An 8406-nucleotide genomic window follows, 5' to 3' on the forward strand; every position below is an offset into this window, starting at 1 on the left:
TTATGCTATATCTTTGCGTTCAGAGCAAAAAAAAACACATTAAATAAGTAAAAATAAAAAAATATTTGGAAAAGGGATTCATATGTAGGAGGCAAGCGTATTTATTTACAAATTAACCATCATAATTATATCCTTTAATAAAGAATATCTTAAGACACCTATGAAGGTGTCTTAAAATTAGGACGATTCCTTACAGTTTCTTAAGTTACGACATGTTTGATGAAACCACTTAGGACTAAGATACGTCGTAAGTTAATAAACAGTCAGTCCCATATAATTTTTAAAGTAAAATATTCAAAGTGAGAATAAATATTGATTGTTGCTTGTTTATCATTTAATGGCACATACTTCATGATTTTCAGAATGAAGTTGATGATTAATGGTTCATTTTTATAATATTGTCATTCTTTCATTTTTTAGAAAAGAAATATACTTTGATTGATTTTTTTTACAAGAAAAAAACAGTAAAAGGGATGCAAGTTACGTCGTCGAAAAATGTTGTAAGTTTATTTTTTATCTACGATCTCGACAACATCATAAAATTTAAACTTATAGTGCCTAACAAGATTTTGTGAGGGAATTCGATGTTTGCTATACCACTGTTCAATTAAACGCACTTTATGACAATACTACTATACCAATTGTAATGAAAATGTTTGCAGTGTTTTGAGAAATGATTTTACTTTGTAGTCATGTATTGTTTGTGAAACATTTTATGTTTTAAAACGACGAATTTTCTGTATAAAGTCAATAATTATGTGGACTTTTGAAGCCCAAACTTTGTATTGCCTTAAATACATACATGAAAGTTCCGAAAACTGTACCAACACACAACGACATGTTTAAGAAATGATAGCAAAACTTTGGTTTGACAAATTTTTATTCGTTATTGCAAAAAAATAAACTTTGAATATCTTACATTTTCTCCCTACCCAGTTTACCCCTATTACTTATTCTGATGTGGACCGGTCATTGTTATTGAAAATTACGGAATTTGATTGGATTAAATTATTACTAGTTTACCTTCAAACTGTTTATGCTTTTCGTACATGACTATTGGTTAAACCAGAACGTGCATGAATGTGACAGTAAGTAAAATGACCTTCAAACTGGACACTGGATGAGTCCATGTTATGTTTTATCAATGGAAGTATAGGTACGGAAGGTAAGAATTGCCAATTCTCCTATTTTCACAATTTTCTCCAAATACACAGTAGATAAATTATTTTTTAATAGGCAATTGCGGAGAAAAACAGAAAAAAGTTTAGAAATAAGAAGTTTTATTCCAATCAACATTTTTCGAAGAGAAATGCCAACATACATTTTACGCACGGCTACGCCAGGTAAACATATTATAATCTTACAAAAAAAATATCATTTTTCAGTCTCATAGGAACATACTAATTACAATAAATCCCAAACTAAAGAAGTCATTATATAACGTCAAAATATGTCCGATCTACCTATGTTGGGACCCAAAAAGTCAACACGATCGTTTTAAGGTCAATTTCGTCTACCTCACAAAATCTTATTAGGCACTATAGAAGTTTATCAATGTTAAAATTCTGTTCTGCTCTAGATGTGAACCATGCATTGTTCTGTTCATGTGCAACCTTCATGTCCAATGTGCTCGATTATTCATAATTAACTATGAATTACTTTTACCAATATGTAATTGAAAACAAGGTTTACCAACGTCTCAAGTGTGTTCATTGGTGTCATTTTCGTCAGAGAATGTTTGGCGACGTGTCGAAATGTATAACGAGATCTTTTAATCTCAAGAAAACGTTAGGTAACAATACAAGATTTATCGAATAACATATTAATACGTCCGGTGTGTATTTTGCACTTTATCTTACATTATTATCGCCGTAGACGCTTTTAAAAAGGATGAATAAAAGGTCACAATTATGTCATCTAAAATCAAAACGCCTTAAGGTAGCACAATACAAAGATTTGTTCACTCCTAATCAGACAACTTTAAACTGATGTTATTCATTTAATTCTTCTTTACATTTTATAAATAAGGTACCAAAAGAAAGAAGAAAGATTAATCTTTCAAATTGTGATAATTTCATTATGACATAGTTATTACATAATAATTATTATGTAATTAGTTGCCATATTGTGATGTCCACACTTGAATGAATTTAGCGTCTTTGTTCTTCATAGTATCCCAAAATATTTTATAGATTCTTGTACAACACAGCTTGACCTCCAGAGCTGTGTCTCAGATTTCCAAAAACATCAATAGAACAAAAGTTATACCCAATTGAATTTAGTGGTCTCTTATGAATTGATGTTGTAAATTTCATTGTAGATTTATGAGAGAATGAAATACAATAGGAAAAATCTGAGACATAGTTTTGGAGGTCAAACTGTGTTGTGCAAGAATCTATAAAATATTTTGGGATACTATGAATAACAAAGTTTAAAGATGTCTGATTGGGGATGAAAAATCTTTGTATTGTGCTACCTTAAATGTATAGCGCACCTTTGAAAATTATTGATTTAAAGAATTGTATATCCATAATGTAATGGTGCCAATACGCACTTCTTCTATTAAAATATATGTTTAAAAATGTAAAGATACCTTTACTTCAAAATATTAGGTAACACTAATTACTTTTTAAGATTACCAATAGTGCATGCAAGTATTGTGAATTAGATGTGGGAATATATTTGTCAGATTTGTTATGTCAGCTTATAAAGTGGTACATGTATTTTATTTCCATAAAAAAAATCATTCTGACAAATTCGGTAACAATGGTGCGACAAAATATATTGTTTGAATATTATTGCCGTTATATCTTTGCCCTCCTTAGCGATATTTAAAATGCATTTTTTTATTCCAAAATAATAGCTATCGCGTGTATTAAATTATGGTACTCCTGAAAATATGGTCCGTATTAACTGAAGAACGGTTATAGTTAATGCTTACTTACTTCCTTCGGTCAATGTTACTTTTTTAATCTTTCAAAAATTGAAATTACAAGTACTGTTCATAATGTTGTAACATATCAAAAAATTTATCATGACAACAAGTTTACACTGGCTGTTGCAGTTATTCAATTCATCAATTGTCATAATTATATAGCACCTATTTATTCTTTCATTTGATATATAAACACTTGTATAGACCATACAAATAAATAATCCACCAAAGATACCAGGATTAAGTTCTGTATTTACTCTAGACGCACGTTTCGTCTACAAAAGACTCATCAGTGACGCTCGAATTCAAAAACGTAAAAAAGGCCAAATAAATTACGAAGTTGAAGAGCAGAGCATCTCCGCGAATATTGTCCGTGTAGTTTGTTATAAGTTAGTAACAGAAAATGTATTCCTCAGTTGTTTTGGATCAGTATTGCTTGAAAAAAATGTCATACAATTACAACTGTGTTGTTTAGGGTCAGCATTGCCTGCCAAAACGTTTTGTGATATTTAAGTCATAAAGTTACAACTGTCTTGTTTTTGGCTCAGCATTGCCTGCCAAAACGTTTTATGATCTGTATGTCATACAATTACAACTGTCTTGTTTTGGGTCAGCATTGCCTGACAAAACGTTAACTGGTATATGATCTTTAGTAATAAAATGCTATGCTTCTGCTTTGGGTCAGTATTGCCTGCCAACACGTTTATGAACTTTATTTCGTAGAATTACAACTTTTCGTTTTCGGTCAGAATTGCCTGAAAAATTGTTTAATAGTTAATAAATGATCTTCAGTTGTAAAATGTCATGCTTGTCTTTGAGTCAGTATTGCTTGCCAAAACGTTTATTATCTTTATTTCATTTAATTACGACTGTACTTTGTTTTGGGTCAGCATTGCCTGCCAAAACTTTTATAATCTTTATACGAATAGGGTCTTTATTGCCCGTCCTCCTTATGTTTACTCATTATTTACACTGTTAATATGGACATTTGATAGGCTTCTATTCAATTGCTTTTTAATTTTTTATATCTCGGTTTAACTTCCTGTTTTTAAACAAGAATTGTTCTTAAATCATGGAATGATTTTTACTGTTGCCTATTGAATTTTGATTTGTAATTATTTAAATTCTATTTAAGGAATGACTGTAATATTTGTTCTGTCTAGTATAAAGAAAAAAACATAAAGAATATGGTGCACACTGAATAACCCTCGAAGCGGTTTATTTATAATTATGGTTTATCCCAACATTTTACTAACATGACATAATGCTATAATCTTATAATGTAAATAAATTAAGTGGGGTTTTCTCTTTCGAAAACTTTATTAGGACCTAACGATATAAACTTTTTAAAATGTATTGCATGGGATGACAGTATGTTCAGAATAAGTTCTGTAGCATGTCAGGCATAAAATGAATATGAATATTTTAATAATGTATAGCAATATATGTATTTTAGTTTTTTATTTAATTATTTTTTTATCTATTCTGTTTATTTTTTTCAATTGAAAATTCAAATTCCCGATTTATATTTAGTTTATTTTAAATCAAAAGTCCTCTAGTTTAGTAGTGCTATGTAAGTTTTATGGATTACTGTTATTTTTTATAGTGGTATTATCGATATGAATTTTTACTATTTGTATCGAATAGTGGTATTCTCCAGTCATTAAATATCTACAAATATGAAAATTCAAAATTATGACTAAAGCTTAACTCTTATCAAGTCATTAATTACGCAAAATATGTCTATATTCTCATTTCAATTGGGAACACAACAAAAATAACTGAGAGTTAAAAAGGTATACACTACATATTAGTTTACTAATGTCAATTTCAAAAAAAAATCTATCTTTATACAATTTCGATTGACAAATGCCAATTATAGAATGAGAAGTAGTTGCTCAGGATCCCATATCGAAATAGTCAGATATAAAACATCTTATTTAGAAAGGATTCAGGGCTTCGAAAAAAATGTACTTGTTTGATGATCAAACAACATTTTACTATTAGTTATCTAGTAAACAATGACTAAAGATGGACATTTAGATCACTCAAGCGTTTCGGTTAATTAATGTACAATAACATATTTTCTGTACTAAAAATTGTAAAGGGATACTATTATTCAATGTTTAGATGTAAGACGACATATGAATACTAACGATGATTTTTGTTATTTTATTGCTGTGGTCATGACCGGAATAAGATTTACACCTTTAATCCTTTTTACAAGAAATAGTTTAAAAGTAATACCTTGATATATGATCATATTAACTTTTAATATTTCTGCTCAATGAGGAAACGTTTTACAATCATAAAGTGTTATTTTTTGGTGTACATGTATATGAATGTCATGCTTGTAAATTCTAAGTTACATATAAATTGTATTCACGTCGCCAGAGTCCTCGGGTGCGGGATCCACTCTTTCAACCAAAGAGTGGATTTGTGGAAGATTTTTCTCCCACCTTTGCTATTCTTTGTCATTTATTCAATTGTTATGATATTAGTTAATGTAATTTCGTATTATTTATGTCTAATTATTTCATATCAAACTTTTGTTTGCAAAATGTTTAGTTTTATAACATATAAGAAATCATTTAAGCTCAGGCTCTGGCCTGTGTATACCTAATATGTTTATGATATCTAGCTGTCTTAAAACCAATTATATTTGCTATTTCAAAATTAAGCTGAATAAAATAATTTAAGACAGCACAGAAGATAATTCTGTTTTAATTGGTTATTACTAACCGACTTGAGAAAAACAGTGAGCTATTTATATTGTAACTTTATGATGTCTCTAGTCTGGTCAAAGGGAAAGATTTGTCCTACTTAATTTCATGATAAATTGTTGAAATTAGATGACATGTTTTCACGTGCAAAGAACTTTCACTTATGACCAGTGCATGATTGAATATAATCTTTCTTACTGGTCAATGATCCTGCGGGGTCAGCACAAGTTCACGTGTAAGTGCGTTGTGGCCTCTTATCTTTTATCCTCAGCGTTTGATTGTTAACTTGTAGTTCTTATCAAACAAATAATGTTATCTTTTAAAGTAGATATATAAAAAAGAAGATGTGGTATGATTGCCAATGAGACAACTATCCACAAAAGACCAAAATGACACAGACATTAACAACTATAGGTCACCGTACGGCCTTCAACAATGAGCAAAGCCCATACCGCATAGTCAGCTATAATAGGCCCCGATAAGACAATGTAAAACAATTCAAACGAGAAAACTAACGGCCTTATTTATGTAAAACAAATTAAACGAAAAACAAATATGTATCACATAAACAAACGACAACCACTGAATTACAGGCTCCTGACTTGGGACAGGCACATACATAAATAATGTGGCGGGGTTAAACATGTTAGCGGGATCCCAACCCTCCCCCTAACCTGGGACAGTGGTATAACAGTACAACATAAGAACGAACTATAAAAATCAGTTAGAAAGGCTTTACTCATCAGATGTACAAAAATACAAGTAGACGTGGCCGGGTACTTATACATCCCGACACAAAAAGACGCAACGAATGTATATATGTATATATGTATCTATACTCTTAAACGAGAAGACCTTATTTTCTACGTCGCTTTTCTTCCTTTACAATAAATTAATCATCTTGCATCTGTGATATATAGGTACCATGCATAGTCGCATTTGTCATCTTTTCCTATGACTATTCAGTTTGGGTTATTTTGAAAGAAAAACGAAACAAGGCGTCAAGATATTGCTTCCGTCATCAGACCAACTTTTCAGTCATATAAGACTTCCGGTTTTAACTTGCACATAATTTTCATCAGAGTACTCTGGGACAGGACAATAATGTTTGCTTTGATAGAGACTCTCTATACCGCTCTCTATATAATATAGCAGTGATCGCCCTGGAGAAGAAACGGATAGTTTATAGCCAAATACACTTTATTTATAGTATACGTATGTTCATAGTATACAGAAACACGAATATATTAGTATTTAACAGATGACCAAAAAATAACGGAATTTGGAAAAAAGGGAGAGGGATTAAAAAAATTGTCCTGTCTCCAAGTACCTATGAATACTGATACCTTTTCTGAAAATCCTCCAGACATAAAATCTTTTACATAAATTCTCTCTACATCAGTTTACATACTTTCAACAAAGCTTTAATGCCCATGATTTCGCGGTTGTGTTCTGGGTGCTATAAACAGTTTCGTATAAAAAAAAAACTAGGGGTTATTCCCCGACTTAAAATAACCATGGAGGGAAACCCCTGTTTATTTACTCAATTGGTGAAAAAGTATCATGTTTTTTGTATTTGATTGTAAAAATTAGTTAATTAGCTTTCAATTAAAACAGGTTGAATGATTGAAATAATTTTAAAAATTATATTAACTTTACATGTTCTGAGGGGAGACAACACTGTAAACATCCTGTTTTTTTGGCAGTGAAAATTGAAAACTTATTTGCAGCCACTGTAGCTCTTTTCGGAGCAGGAAACCGTACCCTGAAACAAGATTTTTTTGAAAGGCCAGGTAAAAACCTACAAATTTCATACAGTTTTGATTATGTAAAATGTGCATGAATCATAGCTTCATGGGTGTGCACATGACCTAGTTTCAAGTTTTTTATGTTCAAATTAGACCTTTTTTTCCCCATGTTCATTGGATGGAATATTTTTAATATATTAAAAGTACACATTATTTTTATTTCATTATAAACTAGAGAACATTGTGATTCCAGTGAGATCTAGTTTTATACAAGTATCTTTATTAATCAGTCCACCAATAAGGGTCACTTATGCATGGTCCCTCAAAATGTGACGTCATTGAAAAAAACTGTTGATTGCACCCTCTATCATATGGTTATTTGTGGGGTAGATTGTTCTCCCCATCTTTCCTATTCCTTGTCATTTATTCAATTTATATGATGATTTTATGATTTTGAATAAAATAACCGTTTTTTGTCAGTTTAATTTTTCAATCATATAGCAAATCAAGCTCAAACTCTGGTCAGTGTATACAAAGTATGTTTAGTATCTAGCTGTCTGTCTTGAAGCTTTTTATTGTTTCACTTTTTACAGAGTGTATATTGTTCATACAAGGAAAGATCAACTTACTTGAAGAACGGATTTGCGTTTGTATTTTTAGATAAAATGCCTTAATGAAATTAAATATCAGTACTAATAAATGTATAATAGCGTCATTTCACAAAATTTGATATTTGCTTTATTAAAAAAAAAACAGTACCATTTACATAAAATAATAATAAATAATGGAATGATCACCCCTTATCGACAAAAAGCGTGAAATTACAATCATGATAGAAAATAAATTCAGCGTATTTAAATAACTGTTATCTTAGTGAAGTGGGAACCTTTTGTTTCCATAGATTTTTACAAATACCTGTTTAATGTAAAATGTTTATAAAATGCATTTATCATATGTGATTTTTGTTTTACTTTTACAAGTATTAATTGGTCTGTTCGTT

The sequence above is a fragment of the Mytilus galloprovincialis genome, chromosome 1 (assembly GCF_965363235.1).
Source record: "Mytilus galloprovincialis chromosome 1, xbMytGall1.hap1.1, whole genome shotgun sequence".
Classification (NCBI taxonomy): domain Eukaryota; kingdom Metazoa; phylum Mollusca; class Bivalvia; order Mytilida; family Mytilidae; genus Mytilus; species Mytilus galloprovincialis.